At 44.6% G+C, this 24,314-nt stretch overlaps 1 pseudogene; it reads right to left on the bottom strand.

The window, feature by feature from the left end:
* Positions 1–3,083: 3,083 nt before the first annotated feature.
* On the bottom strand, positions 3,084–4,308 carry LOC128584028 (voltage-dependent anion-selective channel protein 1-like; annotated as a pseudogene).
* Positions 4,309–24,314: the final 20,006 nt, after the last annotated feature.

Here is a 24,314-nt window from a genome sequence, read left to right as displayed (position 1 = left end):
GCACACACTCTAACCCAAGATATTTTGCAGATCTTTATAGAGTTTAGGCATTCAAACATGTAGAGGCAGGGCGGCACCTCTGGCTCAGTGAGGAGAGCGCTGGCCCCATATACCGAGGGTGGCGGGTTTGAACCCAGCCACAGCCAAACTGCAACAAAAAATAGCTGGGTATTGTGGCGGGCACCTGTAGTTCAAGTTACTCAGGAGGCTGAGGCAAGAGAATCACCTAAAGCCCAAGAGTTTGAGGTTGCTGTGAGCTGTGATGGCGACATAGTGAGACTCTTGCCTCTTAAAAAAATATGTAGAGGCATCCCCTAGTTCCATTACACACACATTAATCCCACATAAAATATAACTTTTTGGCCAGGTAAAGTGGCTCATATCTATAATTCTAGCACTCTGAGAGGGTGAGGCAGGTGGATTGCTGAAGCTCAGGTGTTGGAGACAAGCCTGAGCAAGAGTGAAACCCCATCTCTACTAAAAAAAAAAATAAAGACGGGCGGTGCCTGTGGCTCAATCGTTAAGGCGCTGGCCCCACATACCGAGGGTGGCAGGTTCAAACCCGGCCCCGGCTGAACTGCAACTAAAAAATAGCCGGGCGTTGTGGCGGGTGCCTGTAGTCCCAGCTACTCGGGAGGCTGAGACAAGAGAATCGCTTAAGCCCAGGAGTTGGAGGTTGCTGTGAGCTGTGTGATGCCACGGCCCTCTACCGAGGGCCATAAAGTGAGACTCTGTCCCTAAAAAAAAAATAAAAAATAAAAATAAAGACTAGCTGGGTGTCATGGTGGGGGCCTGAAGTCCGAGCTACTTGGGAGGCTGAGACAGAGGATTTCCTAAGCCCAAGAGTTTGAGGTTGCTGTGATCTAAGACACCATGGTACTCTATCCAGGGCACAGAGAGAGAGACACTGTCACCACCCCCCTCCCCCCAAAAAAAGGCTTGGCGCCTGTGGCTCAAGCGGCTAGGGTGGCAGCCACATACACCCAAGCTGGTGGGTTCAAATCCAGCCCGGGCCCACCAGACAACAATGACGGCTGCAACCAAAAAATAGCTGGGTGTGGTGGCAGGCGCCTGTAGCCCCAGCTACTTGGGAGTCTGAGGCAAGAGAATCACTTAAGCCCAGGAGTTGGAGGTTGCTGTGAGCTATGATGCTACAGCACTCTACCCAAGGTGACAGCTGTCTCAAAAAAAAAAATATATATATATATACACATGTATATGTATATTTATAAATTTTTTTTCTAGATGGAGTTTCACTCAGCCTATAAAACTTTTCTTGCTGAGGCAGTGCCTGTGGCTCATGAGTAGGGCACCGGCCCCATATGCCAAGGGTGGCAGGTTCAAACCCAGCCCCGGCCAAACTGCAACAAAAAAATAGCCGGGCATTGTGGCGGGCGCCTGTAGTCCCAGCTGCTCGGGAGGCTGAGGCAAGAGAATCGCGTAAGCCCAAGAGTTAGAGGTTGCTGTGAGCCGTGTGACGCCACGGCACTTTACCCAAGGGCGGTACAGTGAGACTCTGTCTCTACAAAAAAAAAAAAAAATCTTTTCTTGCTGGATAAAAATGTGAAAGGATTTTTCTTTCCCTTTTTTTTGAGGTTTCAATATTTTATTCAAGTTTTATTTTAAGTGATATTAATTACAGCATTTGAAGGGGAGGATCTAATTCCACATAAAATGGAAGACTCTAAAATATACCCATTAAACTTAGCCGGGCGTTGTGGCGGGGCCTGTAGTCCCAGCTACTCGGGAGGCTGAGGCAAGAGAATCGCTTAAGCCCAGGAGTTGGAGTTTGCTGTGAGCCGTGTGAGGCCACGGCACTCTACCGAGGGCTATAAAGTGAGACTCTGTCTCTACAAAAAAAAAAAAATATATATATATATATACCCATTAAACTGCTAAAAAATAAATTGAGTGGTAAGAATACAACAGAAGTCCAATTTAGATTCTGAGTGTTGTCTCCATGTGATCACAATCGCACAGACTTCCCAGCTTATAGCTGGGGATCCTAGAAGCTATTTCATACTCTGGTGCAAGGGCAAAAAAACACAACACGAGAAGGAATTTAAGTCCTGAATTATTGGCTTCACCACATCCACCCTCTCCACCCCAAAATGGCGCAAAAGAAATAGCTACCACACCCTGCAGCCTTTTTGGTGTAAAAGAGGTGATAACGGACTGAGGTGGGAACAGGTTACGAATATCTGTCTATAAAAGTCCCTTTCAGGTTAGTTTGTACACACCATCAAACAATGAGCCTCTCATTAATTAGGGTTAGAAAACCAAGGTTCAATTCTTAGGAAGTCGCAATTTCATTCATTTAACTCAGTATGAATTTACAAAGTGCCTACACATAATCAGCTTCCACTTTCAGCCATTTCTAGATAAAAAAGAAACCTGGCATCTCATGGGCAGCGCCTGTGGCTAAAAGGGGGTAGGGTGCCGGCCCCATATGCTGGAGGTGGCGGGTTCAAACCCAGCCCCGGAAAAAAAACAACAACAAAACCTGGCATCTCTAAAGAAGCCACCAAGTTCCCCTCAAGTCTACAGCTGAGAAGACCTTTTTTGGAATCAGTTTTCTTCTGTACCTCTGAAAGGGTAACACCTTAGAGATGAATCATCTTTTTTTTTTTTTTTTGGCTGGGGCTGGGTTTGAACCGGCCACCTCTGGGTATATGGGGCCAGCACCCTACTCCTTGAGCCACAGGCACTGCCTAAGAGCTGAATCATCTTAACCTGGAGGTCTAACATGATCTTGAGCAGTACTTGCATCCCAGACATACAACATTAAAAGATTGGGCGGTGCCTGTGGCTCAGTGAGCAGGGCGCCGGCCCCATATACCGAGGGTGGCAGGTTCAAACCCAACCCTGGCCAAACTGCAACAAAAAAATAGCCGGGCGTTGTGGCAGGCGCCTGTAGTCCCAGCTACTTGGGAGGCTGAGGCAGGAGAATCGCCTAGGCCCAGGAGTTGGAGGTTGCTGTGAGCTGTGTGATGCCACGACACTTTACCAAGGGCAATAAAGTGAAACTCTGTCTCTACAAAAAAAAAAAAAAAAAAAAGATTACGCTAAATTCTAAAGGTAGCTATGCTGCAAAATAGTTTAAAATTAAACAAGTGTACAGTATTCATTTATACTTGAAATTCCAGTTCTAGACCAAGCTTGTAGCCACCAGCATTGACATTCTTGCCATCCAGCAGAGCTGACAGTGTCAGTTTGATACCTGGCTTTAGGGTCTGAGTGTATCCTAAACCTATCAGGCTGGAGTTGTTCACTTTAGCCGAGAAGTAGGCATCAGGGTTGATCTGGTACTTGGCTGCTATTCCAAAGCGAGTGTTACTGTTTCCTGCTGTCCAGGCGAGATTGACAGCAGTCTCCAACTTCTGTTCACTTTCTGGTAAACTCCGTCCCATCATTCACATTAGGGTGAAGCTGGAATTCATCGGTCTTGTAGCCAATTGCAAAGTTGCTCTGGGTCACCTGGGACTTTGCAATCTCAAAATTCATCTGGTAGCCAGCCAGTCCTTATAACCCAGCACCAGAGCACCTGGGATCGAAGGCCCAGCAATGTTGAAGTCTACATCGCAGCCCAGGTTGACATACTCTTGCTTGTACCAGGTCTTGATTTTAGCATTTTTCCCCCAGTGTTAGGTGAGAAGGATGAATTGAAGGTCAGCTTCAGTCCACGCGCAAGCTGATCTTCCATGGTAATCTCAGTGCCCAGCGTGTTGCCAGTGTTCCATTTCTCCATAAACGTCAGGCCATATTCGGTCCATCTGTATTTGGTTTCCAGACTGCCTGTCACTTTGGTGGTCTCAGTATTGGCTCAGCCTGAGCTCTTAATTCCAATGCATTCTCAGATTTTGTTTTCAAATCAAGTTTTGTTTTTGTTTTTTTTTTTGTAGAGACAGAGTCTCACTTTATGGCCCTCGGTAGAGTGCCCTGGCCTCACACAACTCACAGCAACCTCCAATTCCTGGGCTTAAGCGATTCTCTTGCCTCAGCCTCCCGAGTAGCTGGGACTACAGGCGCCCGCCACAATGCCCGGCTATTTTTTTGGTTGCAGTTTGGCCGGGGCCGGGTTTGAACCCACCACCCTCAGTATATGGGGCCGGCGCCTTACCGACTGAGCCACAGGCGCCGCCGTCAAATCAAGTTTTATTAAGCCAAATCCGTAGCTCTTAGTGAAGACATCCCAGGCAGACTTGCCAAGATTAGCATATGTGGGAGGCACAGCCATCTTCTGCTCAGAGGCAGTAGCGGGGATCTTGGTGGTGGCTACAGCGGGGTCTGCAGCGCGAAGGAACCGAGAGGGGCAACCGGCGGGACCAAGGGCTGATTTTTCTTATTTTTATTTTGAAATTATTTGACCATGAGTAACTCATTAAACTTATAATTGCTTATATGATTTTTCTAGCAATCATTATGCAAACTCAGGAATCAAACCTACAAATTGAATTTTTTTTTTTGTTTGAGACAGAGACTCACTTTCTTGCCCTGGGTGGAGTGCCCTGGAGTCATCATAGCTCACAACAACCTCAAACTCCTGGGCTCAAGCGATCCTCTTGACTCAGAGTCCAGAATAGTTGGGACTACAGGTGCCTGCTATGACACCCACCTAGGTTTTTCTATTTTTAGTAGCGAGCAGGTCTCACTATTGCTCAAGCTGGTCTTGAATTTCTGAGCTCAAGTGATTCACCCGCCTCAGCCTCCCGGAGTGGAAAGATTACAGGTGTAAGCCACCTAACCCAGTCAATTGTTTTCAAAGTAATTAAATGTTTATGACAGGGTGGCGCCTATGGCTCAGTGAGTAGGGCACCGGCCCCATATACCAAGGGTGGTGGGTTCAAACTTTGGCCCTGGCCAAACTGTAACAAAAAATAGCCGGACATTGTGGCAGGTGCCTGTAGTTCCAGCTACTCGGGAGGCTGAGGCAAGAGGATCCTCTAAGCCCAGGAGCTGGAGGTTGCTGTGAGCTGTGACACCACAGCACTCTACTGAGGGTGACAAAGTGAGACTCTGTCTCTAAAAAAAAAAAATGTTTATGAGTACTATACTAATTTAACACATTTATTAACTACCTTAACAAATAAGCATGCTATTGCATTGTTTTCTTATTTTATAAAAATGCCTGGATGATTTTTAAAAACTCTAACACTGGCAGATGCAATGTGTAACTCCCATAAAATTAAAACTATAGAAACAAAGTTAGAAATCATAAGTAGTAAATCTTGCCTACGATAGTAAATCTTGACTCAGTTGAATTTAAGCAAGCACAGCATGTGTTCAATTATGAATAAGATAAATATTATGTAGCCGGGCGTTGTGGCGGGCGCCTGTAGTCCCAGCCGCTGGGGAGGCTGAGGCAAGAGAATCGGGTAAGCCCAAGAGTTAGAGGTTGCTGTGAGCCGTGTGATGTCATGGCACTCTACCCCAGGGCGGTACAGTGAGACTCTGTCTCTACAAAAAAAAAAAAAAAATATTATGAAAGAATTTACAGAAAAGGGCAGCACCTGTGGCTCAGTGAGTAGGGCGCCGGCCCCATATGCCGAGAGTGGTGGGTTCAAACCCAGCCCCGGCCAAAACTACAACAACAAAAAAAATAGCCGGGCGTTGTGGCAGGCGCCTGTAGTCCCAGCTGCTCGGGAGGCTGAGGCAAGAGAATCACATAAGCCCAAGAGCTGGAGGTTGCTGTGAGCTGTGTAATGCCACGGCACTCTACTGAGGACAGTAAAGTGAGACTCTTGTCTCTACAAAAAAAAAAAGAATTTACAGAAAAGAGAAAAAATGTTAAAAATGTCTAAACCTGAGGAATCATAAACGGAAACATGTAGAAAGACATCTTTCTTGTAATATTAGTCTACTGTTTAACTTTATTCAATGTATAAAAAGAGATTGTCATGTGATAGTCTTTTCTTTTCTTTTCTTTTTTTTTTGAGACAGAGTTGCCCTAGGTGGAGTGCTGTCGCATCATAGCTCACAGCAACCTCAAACTTGGGCTTAAGTGATTCTCTTGCCTCAGCCTCCTGAGACTACAGGCACCCAGCTGTTTTTTTGTTGTAGTGGACATTGTTGTTTAGCAGGATGGAGCTAGATTTGAATCTGCCACCTGCTGCCAGGGTGTATGTGGCTGGCACCCTAACCACTGAGCGACAGGTGCCAAGCCCTTTCTTTTTTGAGACAAAGTCTCAAGCTGTCATCCTAGGTAGAGTGCTGTGGTGTCATAGCTCACAGCAACTTCTAACTCTTGGGCTCAAGCAATCCTCTTGCCTTAGTTTTTCTATTTTAGTAGAGATGGGATCTTGCTTTTGCTCAGTCTTCTCTTGAACTTGTGAGCTCAAGCAATCCACCTGTCTCAGCCTCCAAGAGTCCTAGCATTACAGGTGTGAGCCACTGTGCCCAGCTACAACCTCAAACTGTTGGGCTCAAGTGATCCCTGTGCCTCAGCCTCCCAAGTAGTTGGGTGTACAGATAGCCACCATTACAATGCCAGACTATTTTTTAGATACAGGGTCTTGCACTTGCTCAGGCTGGTCTGAAACTCATGAACTCAGGCAATTCTCCTGACTTGGCCTCCCAGAGTGCTGGGATTACAAGTGTGAGCCACCGTGCCTGGCCTTATATGATAAATATTCTTAAAATACACCAGTACCTGCTGAGCATGGTGGCTCTGGGAGGCTGAGGCAGGTGGATTGCCTGACCTGACAGGTTAGAGAACAGCCAGAGCAAGAGTGAGACCCTGTGTCTAAAAATAGCCAGGTGTTGTGGTGGGTGCCTGTAGGATCAGCTGTTTGGAAGGCTGAAGTAAGAGAATCGCCTAATCCCAAGAGTTTGAGGTTGCTGTGAGCTGTGATGCAACAGCACTCGACTGAGGGCAACAAGCAAGACTGTCTCAAAAAAAAAAAAAAAAAATACAGGCGGTGCCTGTAGTCAAACACCAGCCACATATGCTGAAGGTGGTGCATTCAAGCCCAACCCTGGCCAAAAACTGCAAAAAAATAAAAATAAAAATACACCCATACCTCCATAGTTGACCACCTCCCTACACTGACCACCTCCTTATGTTGTCCTAATTTTCGTGGACCAGACATGCACCACATGTACGTATCAGTACAGCAGGCCTACTTATATTGACTACTTCCATGTGTTAATCAGCTACAGTCAGTCTGTTATGCCCAGATCACGAAGTCCCCAAAGACTACCAGGGAGCTGATTCCAGTGCAAAAGCAAAAGAGCCTTTATTGTCACAAGCTCGACCCTGGGCTCCGGGGGGCTCCACTGCAACGGATCCAAGTCAGGAGCCCTGAGCTCTGAAGCAGGGGATTTTTATAGTGTAGCATAGTAAAGTGGGTGTATATGATTTAAACAAAGGGACTGCTTCTGGATTGGCTGCCCACTGGGTCTGCCATATGGCTTGATCCAGAGGACAGTTCCTGATTGGAAGCTGGTGACTTGTCATTTCAGGGAAATGCCTGCCTTTACTGGAAAAGCAAAACTTTTACAATAAAATGGCGGAGGAAATGAAACTTAACATTTAAAATGGTGTCGGTCTGGTTCTCTCAAGTCCATTGGGTGGTCAACTTACAGAGGTTCTACTATATTTAAATGCTGTAGTAGGGATTAGGATCAGTGGTTCATGCCTGTAATTTTTCCACTCTGGGAGGCTGAGATGGGTGGATTGATTGAGCTCAGAAGTTCGAGACCAGCCTGAATAAGAAGGAAACCCCCATCTCTACTAAAAATAGAAAAAATTATCTGGGTATAATGGTGGGCGTCTGTAGTCAACTACTTGGGAGGCTGAGGCAAGAGGATTGCTTGAGACTCGGAGTTTGAGGTTGCTGTGAACTATGAAGCCACAGCACTCTACCCAGGGCATCAGAATGAAATTGTCTCAAAATAAATAAATAAACAAACAAATAAATGAGTGCTGTAGTAGTTCAAAGCTGAATAAAACAAAGAAGTAAAGGGTTTCTTTTTTTAAAGTACCTTATTATTACCTCAAAGCAGCTGCAATCAATGTCAAGCAATCTTTTTCCCTCCTTCCCTCCCACTCTCCCTCTTTCTTTCTCTTTTTCTCTCTCTTTTCTTTCTTTCTTTCCTTTCTTTCTCAGAGTTTTGCTCTGTCACCCCCAGTAGAATGCCCTGGCATCATAACTCAACAACCTCTAACTCCTGGGCTCAAGTGATTCTCTTGCCTCAGTCTCCCGAGTTAGCTGGGACTATAGACGCCCACCATAACGCCTGACTATTTTTAGAGATGGGGGTCTCACTCTAGCTTAGGCTGGTCTCGAACTTGTAAGCCCAGGTGATCTACCTACCTTGGCCTCCCAAAGTGCTGGGATTACAGTCATGAGCCACTATGCCAGGCTAGAAGTCTTTTTCTTTTTTTGAGACAGAGCCTCAAGCTGTCACCCTGAGTAGAGTGCTGTGGCATCACAGCTCACAGCAACCTCCAACTCTTGGGCTCAAGCAATTCTCCTGCCTCCACCTCCCAAGTAGCTGGGACTATAGGCGTCCGCCACAACGCCTGGCTATTTTTTGGTTGCAGCTGTCATTGTCGTTTGGCGGGCCCAGGCTGGATTCGAACCCGCCAGCTTAGGTGTATGTGGCTGGCGCCTTAGCCGCTTGAGCCACAGGCACCGAGCCAGAAGTCTTTTTCAAATGACTGTAAAATTGTTGTTCCCAACTGTTGATTATTAATAAAGCTGAGTGATAGCACATGGGCCTCATTATACTTTGCTCTCAATTTTTGCATATGTTCAAAAATTTCTATTATAAAAGTTATTAATAATGGGTATAGAGTTTTTGGTTTTTTTTGGTTTTTGGTCGGGGCTAGGTTTGAACCTGCCACCTCCGGCATATGGGACCAGCACCCTACTCCTTGAGCCACAGGTGCCGCCCAATAATGGGTATAGAGTTTTACTTTTATAAGACAGTTGGATTGCAGTATTAATGTACTTAACACTCCTGACTTGTACACTTAGGAATGGTTAAGATGGGTGGGGTGCTGTGGCTCATGCCTGGAAGCCTAGCACTCTAGGAGGCCAAGGTGGGGGGATCACATGAGCTCAAGAGTTGGAGGTTGCAGTGAACTAGATTGCGCCACTGCACTGTAGTCATAGCAGCAGAGTGAGATGCTATCTAAAACAAAAAAAGAAAAAAAAAGAATACAGACTAATATTTTTGTGAATATGAACATATTCATAATATAATATGGTGAATAGACATATTCACCATAATACTAGCAAACTGAATCAACCAGTACATAAAAAGGATTGTACAATATACCAAGTCACTTATCCCAGGAATACAAAATTGATTTAACATCTGAAAATCAATCAATTAAAGTAATACACCAAATCAGTAGAATAAAGGACAAAAATCACATGATATATATATTTTTTGAGACAGAGCCTCAAGCTGTCGCCCTGGGTAGAGTGCCATGGCATTACAGCTCACAGCAACCTCCAACTCCTGGGCTCAAGCAATTCTCTTGCCTCAGCCTCCCAAGTATCTGGGATTACAGGCACCTGCCACAACACTCGGCTATTTTTTGGTTGCAGCCATCATTGTTGTTTGGTGTGCCAGGCTGGATTCAAACCCACCAGCTCAGGTGTATGTGGCTGGCACCTTAGCCGCTTAAGCCACAGACACCGAGCCCACATGATAATTTTGATACAGAAAATGCATTTGACCAAATTTGATACCTCTTCATGATAAAAATAGTCAACAAACTAGGAAATGAATACAACCATTTGCCACCGTAACTGATGAATATTCATTAGATCATTTGTGCTTTTGTGCCTGCAGTTATTTATATATCTTTGTACAATACACTTGGTTGTACTATCTTTGTACATTCTAAATATACCATGGAATGAATCATTTACACAAAGCATATTGAATTATTGGTAATTTTACTCTGAACATCAGACTGAAGAATGAGTTTAGAAAATTGCTTCAAGGCCAGGCATGATGGGTCACACCAGTCATCCCAGCACTTTGGATAGCTGAGGTGGGAGCATCACTGGAGCACAGGCGTTGGAGTCTACAATGAGCAATGGTGACATGCCCCTCTACCCTGGCCTGGGCACCAAAGTGGATACCATGTTTCTTTAAAAAAAGAAAAAAAAAAAAAAAGAAATGTACTTTATGGTGGAGGAAGTTTAAGTAACAAAAAATGGACTAAAACATACTTAGGAGTTGGAAAGGAGGGTGGACATGGTGTCTCCCACCTATAATTCTAGCATTCTGGGAGGGCCAGGTGGGTGGATTCTTTGTTTTTTTAGATGGGTGGATTCTTGAGCTCAGGAGTTCGAGATCAGCCTAAGCAAGAGCAAGACCCTGTCTCTAAAAACAGCCAGGAGTTATGGCAGGTTCCTGTAGTCCCAGCTACTGGGGAGGCTGAGGCAAGAGGATCAATTGAGTCCAAGAGTTTGATGTTGCTGTGAGCTATGACTGATGCCATGGCACTCTGTGGAGGGCAACAAAGTGAAACTCTGTCTCAATAAAAATAATAAACAGGGCAGCGCCTGTGGTTCAAGGAGTAGGGCGCCGGTCCCATATGCCGGAGGTGGCGGGTTCAAACCCAGCCCCGGCCAAAAACCAAAAAAAAAAAAAGAATAGGGCGGCGCCTGTGGCTCAGTGAGTAGGGCGCCGGCCCCATATACCGAGGGTGGCCGGTTCAAACCCGCCCCGGCCAAACTGCAACCAAAAAATAGCTGGGCGTTGTGGCGGGCGCCTGTAGTCCCAGCTACTTGGGAGGCTGAGGCAAGAGAATCGCTTAGGCCCAGGAGTTGGAGGTTGCTGTGAGCTGTGTGACGCCACGGCACTCTACCAAGGGCCATAAAGTGAGACTCTGTCTCTACAAAAAAAAAAAAAAAAGAATAAACAATAAAATAAATAAATATATAAATAAAAATGGAAAAAAACTAGCCAGGTATTGTGGTGGGCGCCTGTAGTCCTAGTTTCTTGGGAGGCTGAAGCAAGAGGATTGCTTGAGCCCAAGAATTTGAGGTTGCTGTGAGCTATGACAACACCAGCGCACTCTACCCAAGGAGACAGAGTAAGACTCTTTCAAAAAAAAAAAAAATAAGAGTTCGAAAGGACCTTGTATTGGAGATCACGGTGTTCAAACTCTTACCCCAGCATCATGAACCCACCTCTCTACTGAGGTGTCAATCATTTTCTTTCTTTCTTTCTTTCTTTCTTTTTTTTTTTTTTTGTGGTTTTTGGCCGGGGCTAGGTTTAAACCCGCCACCTCCAGCATATGGGACCTGCGCCCTACTCCTTGAGCCACAGGCGCCGCCCTCTTTCTTTCTTTCTTTGAGACAGAGACTCACTTTGTTGTCCTCCATAGGGTGCTATAGCATCACAGCTCACAGCAACCTCACACTCTTCCACTTAAGTGATTCACTTGCCTCAGCCTCCCTAGTAGCTGGGACCACAGGCACCTGCCACAATCTCTGGCTATTTTTTGTTGCAGTTGTCATTGTTTAGTTGGCCCGGGCCAGGTTTGAACCCCACCAGCCTTGATGCATGCGGCCAGTGGCGTAACCACTGTGCTACAGGCACCAAGCCAATCAATTTCTAAAAGGTAATAAACCAGTAGGATATTTCAAACTTTAAATCTAGTTACTCAACAAAACTTCAGTGAGCATTTACTAATGTGCTGAGAACTGTCCTAGGTACGTGGGTACGAGGGATATATCAGTGGACAAAAAAAAATCCCTATTTTTTTGCTACTTAAATTCTAGTATGGGAATGCAGACAATAAACATTTGAGGGTGGTGGCAGGGACCTGTAGTCTCAGCTACTTGGGAGGCTGATGTCACAGGAATGCTTGAGACTGTACTGCAGCTTGGGCAACATAGTGAGACCTTGTCCCTAACAATAAAACAAAACCCAAAACAAAAAATCCACAAAACAATAAGCAAAGTATTATATAATATATTAGAAAGTGAAAAAAGCTATAAAGAAGAGAGAACAGACTAAGGCAAATTGGAGTGGGTGGGGGTGGTGTGTGTGTGTGTTGTGTGTGGTGTTAAATCAGTAGCCTCATTGAGAAGATGAAATTTAAGCGCAGACCTCAAGGGGGGTCTCAGCCAATTGGATTTCAGGGAAAAAGTGGTCTGAGCTGTTGGGGCTGGGACTGGCCAGGTCTCTGGCCTGGCTTATTTACTGTCCAGACGCTATGCTATCTTGTTTGGGAACAATTACCCTGAGGTGCCTGAGGGCTATTCGCCTTAGAGCAGAAGGGAGAGGGAGAGAAAGGCAGTCTTCGAGGGAGAGAAACAATCTTAATAGGAGATAAATCTTAGCAGTCTTCTTAGAAGGGCCCTCTGAGTAGGAGAAGCGAAAAGAGTCAGAGTTAGCAAGTCCATGAAAGAATGTGCCCTCCCTGCCTGACTTCTGCAGCTACTTATAGACGTGTAGAGACTGCCAGTCACTGATGTCTCGTCTGGCCGAATCCCTTCCCCATGCCCGTATCACCAAGGTGTTATATTACCAAGATGTTACTGGGGTTTCTTATAATTACAGAATGTTCCGAGCTTAGCTCTGGCTTCTCTTTCCCATGAGCCATATGGTCTGCTACACTGAGCAGAGGTCTTCCAGAGCAAATAACCTAAGACAGGCCGGAGAAACTTCTTTTCTGATTGCTCTAATGCAAGGCTCTTGACCATGGCCCATGGACCTTTTAGACAGAATTCAGGGAAATTTATCATTTCTTTCTATTATGACTGTGGGCAACACGTTCTGTTCCAACCACACGTGTGATATGCCTGTCCTGATAAGTGACTCTAAAGTTATGAAACCATATTAGGTTCCACCATCCTAACATAGTAGGGGCTCACTAGTCCTCCAAATGTTCATAAAAATTAAACTTGATCGATACAATGAACAGAACTGTAATTGGTTTAGAGTCCAAGATCAGGATAGACATAGCAGGCAGGTAGCAGAACAGAAGGAAACTTGTTAGAAGCCCATGAGAAATGTGGCCCGGGTCCAATTCCAAAGCCTCTTCTAATCTAGTTTCATTTGTCATTCTCACTTATGACTAATAAACTAGCCTGCACAATCGAAAACATTAAAAACTGACTCTGGTATGAGGTCACCCCTACAGACAGCAATCTTAGCTGTGTGGAATAGTAGAAGGTTAGTAAGGATTACACGCCTTGCGTTTTTCAGAAAATTCTTGCATTACATAAATTCTAAATTTAGCCAATACATTGTTGATAGTGAATTTTGTTTAAAAAATGCATTTCTGGCCCAGTGGAGTGGTTCGTATTGATCCCAGTGCTTTGGGAGGGTAGGAGGGAGTATAGCTTGGGGCCAGGAGCTCCAGATCAGCCTGAGCAACATATTGAGACCCTGTCTCTACAAAAAACTTTAAAAATTAGATGGGTATGGTGGCATATGCCCATAGTCATAGCTGTTTGGGAGGCTAAGGGAGTGGGATTGCCTGAGCTCAGGAATTCAAGGTTACGGTGAACAATGATGGCACTATTGCTCTCTAGCTTCGGGGCAAGAGACCTTGTCTCTTAAAAAAAAAAACAAAATTGGGCGGCGCCTGTGGCTCAGTCGGTAAGGCGCCGGCCCCATATACCGAGGGTGGCAGGTTCAAACCCGGCCCCGGCTGAACTGCAACCAAAAAAAAAATAGCTGGGCGTTGTGGCGGGAGCCTGTAATCCCAGCTACTCGGGAGGTGAGGCAGGAGAATTGCTTAAGCCCAGGAGTTGGAGGTTGCTGTGAGCTGTGTGACGCCACGGCACTCTACCGAGGGCCATAAAGTGAGACTCTGTCTCTAAAAAAAAAAAAAATTCTGGGGTGGTGCCGGTGGCTCAAGGAGTAGGGCACCAGCCCCATATACCAGAGACAGTGGGTTCAAACCCAGCCCCAGCCAAAAATTGCAAAAAAAAAACAAAAAACTGGGTGGCGCCTGTGGCTCAGTCAGTAAGGCGCTGGCCCTATATACCGAGGGTGGCGGGTTCAAACCCAGCCCCGGCTGAACTGCAACCAAAAAATAGCTGGGCGTTGCGGCAGGCACCTGTAGTCCCAGCTACTCGGGAGGCTGAGGCAAGAGAATCGCTTAAGCCCAGGAGTTGGAGGTTGCTGTGAGCTGTGTGATGCCGCGGCACTCTACCGAGGGCCATAAAGTAAGACTCTGTCTCTACAAAAAAAAAAAAAAACTCTGATATTTAGAATTTCTGGTATACAGAATTTCCATTTTCACAGATGTAATAAAACAATTAGTATTATAATTTTTTTTTTAACCATGATCTGTTTCTTGCTTTGGTTAAGTTATATTTTTAGTATTCTTCAATAGTCATTCTTCTTAGAGTTTTTTTTTTTTTTTCATTTTTTCATGCATTAAAAAATTCAGTGAAAGGGGGTGGCACCTGTAGCTCAGAAGGTAGGGCACCAGCAATATACACCAAGAATGGCAGGATTGAACCCGGCCTGGTACAGCTAAAACAACAATGACAACTGCAACAACAACAACAAAAAATAGCTGGGCATTGTGGCAGGCTATGAGCACAAGAGTTCAAGACTAGCCTGAGCAAGAGTGAGATCCCATCTCTAAAAACAGCTGGGTATTGTGGTGGGCGCCTGTAATCCCAGCTACTCGGGAGGCTGAGGCAAGAGAATCGCTTGAGCCCAAGAGTTTGAGGTTGCTGTGAGCTGTGATACTACAGCACTCTACAGATGATGACAAAGTGAGACTCTGTCTCAAAAAAACAAAAAAAAATTCAGGGCGGTGCCTGTGGCTCAGTGGGTAGGGCGCTGGCCCCATATACCGAGGGTGACGGGTTCAAACCTGGCCCCAGCCAAACCTGTCCCCACCCAGATTTGGTGCTGGCAACAAAAATAGCCGGGTGTTGTAGCAGGCACCTGTAGTCCCAGCTGCTTGGGAGGCTGAGGCAAGAGAATAACCTAAGCCTAGGAGTTGGAGGTTGCTGTGAGCTGTGTGATGCCATGGCACTCTACTGAAGGCGGTAAAGTGAGACTCTTGTCTCTACAAAAAAAAGAAAAGATAAATACTAAGGAAGAATTAGTTTTACAATACCAATTTAAATAAATAAACCACATTATTGGATATCAGACTATCAACCTGAAAAACAAAGAGTCTTCTGGAAAATAGAACATCACACCAACTGCCAATTCATAGAAGAAAAGATTCAATGACTTGGTATGTAAGAATTTGAAAATTTCTATACTGCAAAATATGCCATTAAAGAATTAAAATATGAGGGGTGGCGCCTGTGGCCCAAAGCGGTAGGGCGCCGGCCCCACATGCCGGAGGTGGTGGGTTCAAACCCAGCCCTGGCCAAAAACTGCAAAAAAAAAGAAAGAAAAAGTTCTGGATCGACGAGTAGTAAATGGGAAGGTGGAGTATTTCCTGAAGGGGAAGGGATTTACAGATGCTGATAATACTTGGGAACCTGAAGAAAAATTAGATTGTCCAGAGTTAATTGAAGCATTTCTTTTTTTTTTTTTTGTAGAGACAGTCTCACTTTATGGCCCTCGGTAGAGTGCCATGGCATCACATAGCTCACAGCAACCTGAAACTCTTGGGCTTAAGCAATTCTCTTGCCTCAGTCTCCCAAGTAGCTGGGACTACAGGTGTCCACCACAATGCCACATCTCTCTTTTTTTTTTTGTAGAGACAGAGTCTCACTTTATGGACCTCAATAGAGTTCCGTGGCTTCACACAGCTCACAGCAACCTCCAACTCCTGGGCTTAAGCGATTCTCTTGCCTCAGCCTCCCGAGTAGCTGGGACTACAGGCGTCCGCTACAACGCCTGGCTATTTTTTGGTTGCAGTTCGGCCGGGGCGGGGTTTGAACCCCCCACCCTCGGTATATGGGGCCGGTGCTTTACTGACTGTGCCGCAGGCGCCACCCTGAAGCATTTCTTAATTCTCAAAAAGCTGGTAAAGAAAAGGATGGTACAAAAAAGAAAATCTTTATCTGACAGTGAATCGGATGATAGCAAATCAAAGAAGAAAAGAGATGCTGCTGACAAACCAAGAGGCTTTGCCAGAGGTCTTGATCCTGAAAGAATAATTGGTGCCACAGACAGCAGTGGAGAATTAATGTTTCTTATGAAGTGGAAAGATTCAGATGAGGCAGATTTGGTGCTGGCAAAAGAGGCAAATATGAAGTGTCCTCAAATTGTTATTGCTTTTTATGAAGAGAGACTAACTTGGCATTCTTGTCCAGAAGATGAAGCTCAGTAAGTGTTTGCATTGCTTTATATATATATATATTTATATAATCTGGGTCTTGGGAGTGTGAAGAAATAACTACATTCTAATAAATCAATTAGATATGTTCATTTTGAAAGTAGTACTGGGGGCAGCGCCTGTGGCTCAGTCAGTAAGGTGCCGGCCCCATATGCCGAGGGTGGCGGGTTCAAACCCAGCCCCGGCCAAACTGCAACCAAAAAAAAAAAATAGCCGGGCGTTGTGGCGGGCGCCTGTAGTCCCAGCTACTCGGGAGGCTGAGGCAAGAGAATCGCTTAAGCCCAGGAGTTGGAGGTTGCTGTGAGCTGTGTGAGGCCACGGCACTCTACTGAGGGCCATAAAGTAAGACTCTGTCTCTACAAAAAAAAAAAAAAAAAGAAAGTAGTACTGGGAGAGTCGTTGGGGGGCTTGCATCAATAGCACTGGTTACTTTGAACAAATAAAAGCTTTCTCTCTTGGGTGGCGCCTGTGGCTCAGGGGGGTGGGGTGCTGGCTCCATATGCCGGAGGTGCCGGGTTCAAACCCAGCCCTGGCCAAAACTGCAAAAAAAAAAAAAAAAAAAAAGCTTTCTCTAGTAGCTTCCTTTATCAGAAAAAAAAAATTTGATACCATGGTATATTATTTCCTCTGCATTAGAGAACAGCTTTTCTAAATACTAAGGGAAATTTCCATAGCCATTATTCAGTGAGAACTTGTGTTTAACTCTTTGCCTAAGGACTATTCTGGGGTTGTTTTTTTTTTTTTAATTTGTTTCTGTATGTGTATACGTGACATTCATATGTAAATGATTTTCTTTGTTTTTAAACATTCACCAAAAGTCACAGGTAAGCCCAGGTGTCTGCAATAGCATCATTCTGAGCAATGTATGAATAGAAAATTTTCCTGAAGCTATAATGCTTCAAATTAAATAGTTGATTCTTAATTCGACAATTTAAATGGATAATTTAAAGGCAGCCATGTCAGAATCTGTATGTATAGTCATATAAATGCAAAACTGTGTTTACAAAATTTCTAAAAGGAAAACTTTTATCATTACCAATAACCTCCTCACTCACATGAGGAAACTAGACAATTCCTGGTGTGTTCTAATGAGGTAAACAAATAAGACTTAGTTAAATGGTCATTAAAGATTCCTCTAGTAATCCATTCCTAGGCTTGGCTTACAGAAACCTAATCAGATGGTTAAACCATGTCGGCAGTTTCATACTTTTACATAAATGTGTGAACAAACTTTGTAATCTAAAACTATTGACCTGCATGTTTTTTTCCTTACCGCAACTTATTCCTTACATGTAGACTCAAACTTTTCAGTATTTGGGTTACTGGTTGAGCAGAAGCCATAAAAAAAATTATAATAAATCAGAATGTTATCCAATTGTATATTGTTTACTTTTATTGTAAATAATAGAGAACAATGGTCAATAAATAGTATGGTCAATAAATAGTTTTATATTCCTTTAGAAAAAATTAAAATAATGGGCTTGGCGCCGTAGCTCAAGCGGCTAAGGCGCCAGCCACATACACCTGAGCTGGCGGGTTCGAATCCAGCCCAGGCCTGCCAAATAACAATTATGGCTGCAACCAAAAAATAGCCGGGCGTTGTGGAGGGCACCTGTACTCCCAGCTACTTGGGAGGCAGAGGCAGGAGAATCGCTCAAGACCAGGAGTTGGAGGTTGCTGTGAGCTGTGATGCTACAGCACTCTACCCAGGGTAACAGCTTGAGGTTTTGTCTTAAAAAAAAAATTAAAATATGGCCAGGTGTGGTGGCTCACACCAATAATCCTAGCACTTTGGGAGGCCAAGATGGGTGGATCTCTTGAGCTCAGGAGTTTGAGATTAGCCTGAGTAAGAGCAAGACCCTGCCTCTACTAAAAATAGGGAAGCTAGCTAGGTGTTGTGGCACATGCTTATGCCTGTTTGGGAGGCTGAGGCAAGACGATGGCTTGAGCCCAAGAGTTTGAAGTTACTGTGAGCCTTGACACCATGGCCCACTACCCAGGGCAAAGAGTGAGAGTCTGTCACCAAAAAAAAAAAAAAGAAAGAAATTAAAATATGCATGACAAATTGTAAACAGAATTTTATATACCTAACAAAAGATATGTATTTTTTTTTTTTTTTTTGTAGAGACAGAGTCTCACTTTATGGCCCTCGGTAGAGTGCCGTGGCCTCACACAGCTCACAGCAACCTCCAACTCCTGGGCCTAAGCGATTCTCTTGCCTCAGTCTCCCCAGTAGCTGGGACTACAGGCGCCTGCCACAACGCCCGGCTATTTTTTGGTTGCAGTTTGGCCAGGACCGAGTTTGAACCCGCCACCCTTGGTATATGGGGCCGGCGCCCTACCGACTGAGCCACAGGCGCCGCCCAAAAGATATGTAATTTGTATAGAGTTACAATACAGTTAACAACTTTACATTGTCAGGCGACACAATAGAACAATGAACAATACATTTAAAAAGAGAATTCATAGAAAACTTGCCAATCAACATAAAATATTCACTCTTATTTATAATCTAGGAATGACAGTCTTTTGCATATATTTCCACAAATACTCAAAGGTTTACCTTTAAAACCATTCAGTGCACCATTGTTAACCCAAAATACTGTAAACAGTATTGAATCAAATGTAGTATGTTACTAGGCAGCTACTAAGAATAAAAATTAGATTTCAAATACTGACATGGAAAGTATAGTATAATCTTACCTTTATTAAAACATACACTTATATATACAAAATATTTAAAAAGCCGAAACTTAGGTACATGGATTTGCTGAGGAAAAAGATATACCAAACCAGGAACAATGATTTTCTTTGAAAGTTGTTAACTGTAAAAGACTTTAACTTTATACTATTCTGTTTTGGCTTTTTAGAACAAACATATCACACATAACCAGCAACAAAATAAAAAATTACCATTTGGGGAAAGACAAAAAAAGAAATTGTTCAAAAATGGGTGGTGCCTGTGGCTCAACGAGTAGGGCACCAGCCCCATATGCTGGAGGTGCTGGGTTCAAACCCAGCCCCGGCCCAAAAAAAAAAAAAGAAAATTGTTCAAAAATAAATTTCTATACTGTGTGAAGAAAAATGGTGTAGATTTCCTCTCTGGCTCATTTTCCTTTAAATTTATGGCTTTATAGCTGGGCATGGTGGCTCACACCTGTAATTCTAGCACTTTGGGAGGCTGAGGCAGGAGGATTGTTTGAGCTCAGGAATTCAAGAACAGCCTGAGCAAGAGTGAGAACTCTATCTCTACTAAAACAGAACAAAACAAAACAGAAAAACTAGACTGGTGTCATGGCAGGCTCCTATAGTCCCAGCTACTTGGGAGGCTGAGGCAAGAGGATTTTTTTTTTTTTTTTTTTGGGTGACAAAAGTCTCACTTTGTTGCCCTTGGTCTCTTGGTAGAGGGCTGTGGTGTCATAGCTCACAGCAACCTCAAACACTTGGGCTCAAGTGATTCTCTCGCCTCAGCCTCCCAAGTAGCTAGGACTACAGGCACCTGCCACAACACCCCACTATATTTAGAGACGAGGTCTCACTGTGGCTCAGGTTGGTCTGGAACCTGTGACCTCAGGCAATCCACCTGCCTTGGCCTCCCAGAGGACTAGGGTTACAGGCATGATCCTCCCATGAGCTCAGGAGGATCTCTTGAGTCTAAGAGTTTGAGGTTGCTGTGGCCTCTGATACCATGGTACTCTAGCCTGGGCAATAGAGTGAGATTCTGTTTCATAAAGAAATAAAGGCTTCATTATTTCTTCCGCTCACAATTTAAAAAGTAAACATTTTCAAGAAAAATCAAGTATCACATTTTGTTCTTTAAAAATCTAAGAAAAGTCCAGGCACAGTGGTTCACATCAGAGTTCAGTTCAAGACCAGCCTAAGCAAGAGACCCTAGACCCCATTTCTAATAAAAATAGAATAACTAACCGGGCATGGTGGTGGGTGCCTGTAGTCCCAGCTACTCGGGAGACTGAGGTAAGAGGATCGCTCGAACTCAAGAGTTTTTGGTTGCTGGGAGCTATGAGCCACGGTACTCAACTGAGGGCAAGAGCGAGACTGTCTCAAAAATATATATATATATAAATACATAAATAAAAAGTTAAGAAAAGATGTAATTTAATTACAAATGAAAATGTGATAGAAGTTGGATCTGATGTGTAGACAGTTCACATCCACTAATAGAGGGAAAGAGGATAGAATTGACAGGCTTTTCTAACTCATAAAATCCACAAATTTATAATGCAAATGTGGATAACAAAGATATATTCTGCAGAATGCATGAATGGGGAGGGAGGATTTTCAACTTAATCTATATTACAGTGTCACGCCATCCTCCTCCCCCAAATGCTATCATTTCTTTAGGAGACAAAAAAAAAAGAAAAAGATAGGGCAGCACCTGTGACTCAAGGAGTAGGGTGCCAGCCCTGTATGCCAGAGGTGGCAGGATCAGCCCCAGCCAAAAAAAAAAAGAAAAGAAAAAAGATAATTTCCTTTTTTTAGATAGCTGTCACATTTCATTCCAATGTCCAATATGAACATAGCTGGATTGTTCAGACTTCTAATTTACTAAGAATATAGACATGGCTCCGTAATTAAGAACTATTTATAAACACTGTCTTTTAACAAAATATTGTAATTTTTTTTTTTTTTTTTGTAGAGACAGAGTCTCACTTTATGGCCCTCGGTAGAGTGCCGTGGCCTCACACAGCTCACAGCAACCTCCAACTCCTGGGCTTAAGCGATTCTCTTGCCTCAGCCTCCCAAGTAGCTGGGACTACAGGCGCCCGCCACAACGCCTGGCTATTTTTTGGTTTTGCAGTTTGGCTGGGGCCAGGTTTGAACCCACCACCCTCAGTATATGGGGCTGGCGCTTTACTGACTGAGCCACAGGCGCCGCCCAAAATATTGTAATTTAATCCTAAACATTTTGGAGTGAATTTATATCATATGAAATGCATCTGTTAAGTGGAAGAAAAAAAATTTTCCTAAATCCTGAAAAAAAACACAGGTCAGGCTCAGTGCCTATAGCTTAGCAACTAGGGCACCAGTCATATATATACACAGGAGCTGGTGGGTTCGAACCCAGTCTGGACCTGCCAAACAACAATGACAACTACAACCAAAAAATTGCCGGGCATTGTGGCGGGCGCCTATAGTCCCAGCTACTTGGGAGGTTGAGGCAAGAGAATCACTTAAGCCCAAGAGTTTGAGGTTGCTGTGAGCTATGATGTCACAGCACTCTACCGAGAGTGACATAGTGAGACTCTGTCTCAAACAAACAAACAAATTAAAAAAAACCACAGGTCATGTGACATGTTATATTGGGTTCTTGGGAACTGAATCACATCTTACAAAGTGGATTATAAAAATCGTTACAACATCCTTGTTGGTTTTGCCTTCTAATGAAAATCTACAAAGTACAAGGCAGAAGAGCAAAATGATTCCAGCAGAGAACTTGAAGAATATAATCAACTAGGAGGAAGCCTCTTGATAGTAGAAAGTAAACAATATTCTGACCTCTTTTTTTTTTTTTTGTAGAGACAGAGTCTCACTGTACCGCCCTCCGGTAGACAGCTGTGGCGTCACACGGCTCACAGCAACCTCTAACTCTTGGGCTTACGCGATTCTCTTGCCTCAGCCTCCCGAGCAGCTGGGACTACAGGCGCCTGCCACGATGCCCGGCTATTTTTTTGTTGCAGTTTGGCCGGGGCTGGGTTTGAACCCTCCACCCTTGGCATATGGGGCTGGCGCCCTACTCACTGAGCCACAGGCGCCGCCCCTGACCTCTTAAGGAAATGCAATCTTTTGTGAAAAGAACTAGATTATTTTTCATTTCAGTAAGGTGTCTTCTTTCTACTTAACTTGCCCAAAGAGAAGACAAAGGGCTGGCCTTTTTTTTTAGTAAACTATATATATATATATATATATATATATTTTTTTTTTTTTTGGGCCGGGGCTGGGTTTGAACTCACCACCTCCGGCATATGGGACCGGCGCCCTACTCCTTGAGCCACACTCGTACTCCTCCGCCCATTTTTTTTTTTTTTTAAAGTATCTGTGAGTGCTTCTTTGAAATGCCTGGCTTTCTTTTTTTTTTTTTTTATAGTTTATTTATTTATTTCTTTGTTGTTGCAGTTTGGCTGGGGCCAGGTTTGAACCGGCCAGCCTGGAGATATGGGGCCAGTGCCCCTACTGCTTGAGCCACAGGCACCACCCTAGCAACCTGTATTATTTATTATACAATGCACATTCCTTTTAACCCAAGATTAGAAAGAGATCCCCACCCCTGCTCCAAGTCCATCTGGAAGTACAAGTGTTTGGTTGTTACCTCACCTACCCACACCTGGAGATTTGTCACAGCAAGGACAAGTCCAAACAATAACTCATTCCTTCACTCTACATTTGTATCATGATATACAAATACAGCAATCAGAATACATTTTTAAAATGGGGCACCCCCTCAAGGCAAATATTTCCCATTTTTATGTGTTCCCTTCTATAAATTGTCTTTTCTTCAATTCATTCAGAATTTTGGTTTAGGATTTATCTCTTCAAAGTACCACTTGGATGAGCTCTCTCATCTACTCTCTAGTGCCCTGGTTCTCAACCTGTGGGTCGCGACAGGAACTGTATTAAAGGGCTGCAGCATTAGGAAGGTTGAGAACCACTTCTCTAGCGGATCCTTTTCCCTAACAACATTCAAACAAAGCCATCCAGAGTTCTTAACATCAATGAATAATATGAATATGCAACTTTTAAAGCTTTTTTTTTTTTTTTTTTGTCACCCTCAGTAGAGTGATGTAGTGTCACAGCTCACAGCAACCTCCAGCTCTTGGGCTAGGGTGATTCTCTTGCCGCAGCCTCCTGAGTACCTGGGACTACAGGCGCCCACCACAATGCCCGGCTATTTTTGTTGCAGTTGCCACTACTGTTTTAGCTGGCGGGGGCCGGGTTTGAACCCATCACCCTCAGTATATGGGCCCAGCGCCCTACCCACTGAGCCACAGGCGCCTCCCTCTTAAAGCTTTTCTTTTTTTTTTTTTTTTTTTTGTAGAGACAGAGTCTCACTTTATGGCCCTCGGTAGAGTGCTGTGGCCTCACACAGCTCACAGCAACCTCCAACTCCTGGGCTTAAGCGATTCTCCTGCCTCAGCCTCCCGAGTAGCTGGGTCTACAGGCGCCCGCCACAACGCCCGGCTATTTTTTGGTTGCAGTTTGGCCGGGGCCGGGTTTGAACCTGCCACCCTCGGTATATGGGGCCGGCGCCTTACCGACTGAGCCACAGGCGCCGCCCTAAAGCTTTTCTTATCAATGAATATGCAACTCTTTTTTTTTTTTTTTTTTTTGTAGAGACAGAGTCTCACTTTATGGCCCTTGGTAGAGTGCCATGGCCTCACACAGCTCACAGCAACCTCCAACTCCTGGGCTTAAGCGATTCTCTTGCCTCAGCCTCCCGAGTAGCTGGGACTACAGGCGCCCGCCACAACGCCCGGCTATTTTTTGGTTGCAGTTTGGCCGGGGCCAGGTTTGAACCCACCACCCTCGGTATATGGGGCCGGCGCCTTACCGACTGAGCCACAGGCGCTGCCCTGAATATGCAACTCTTAAAGCTCTTCTTTTCTTTTTTTTTTGTAGAGACAGAGTCTCACTTTACCACCTTCAGTAGAGTGCCATGATGTCACAGGACTCACAGCAACCTCTAGCTCTTGGGCTTCCGCGATTCTCCTGCCTCAGCCTCCCCAGCAGCTGGGATTACAGGCGCCTGCCACAACGCCCGGCTATTTTTTGGTTGCAGTTCAGCAGGGGCTGGGTTTGAACCCGCCACCCTCACCCTACTCACTGAGCCAAGGCGCCACCCTTCTTTCTTTTTTTTAATTGCAGTTTGGCGGGACAGGTTTGAACCTACCACCCTTGGTATATGGGGCTGGTGCCCTACTCACTGAGCCATAAGCGCCCATCTTTTCTTTTTTAAAAATCTATTTATTTTGACACAATGTCTCACTTTGTCACCCTTGGTAGAGTGCCATGGCTTCATAGTTCACAGCAACCTCAAACTCATGGGCTCAAGTGA

The sequence above is a fragment of the Nycticebus coucang genome, chromosome 4 (genome assembly GCF_027406575.1).
Source record: "Nycticebus coucang isolate mNycCou1 chromosome 4, mNycCou1.pri, whole genome shotgun sequence".
Classification (NCBI taxonomy): Eukaryota; Metazoa; Chordata; class Mammalia; order Primates; family Lorisidae; genus Nycticebus; species Nycticebus coucang.
This window is presented reverse-complemented; position numbering and strand designations above follow the sequence as displayed.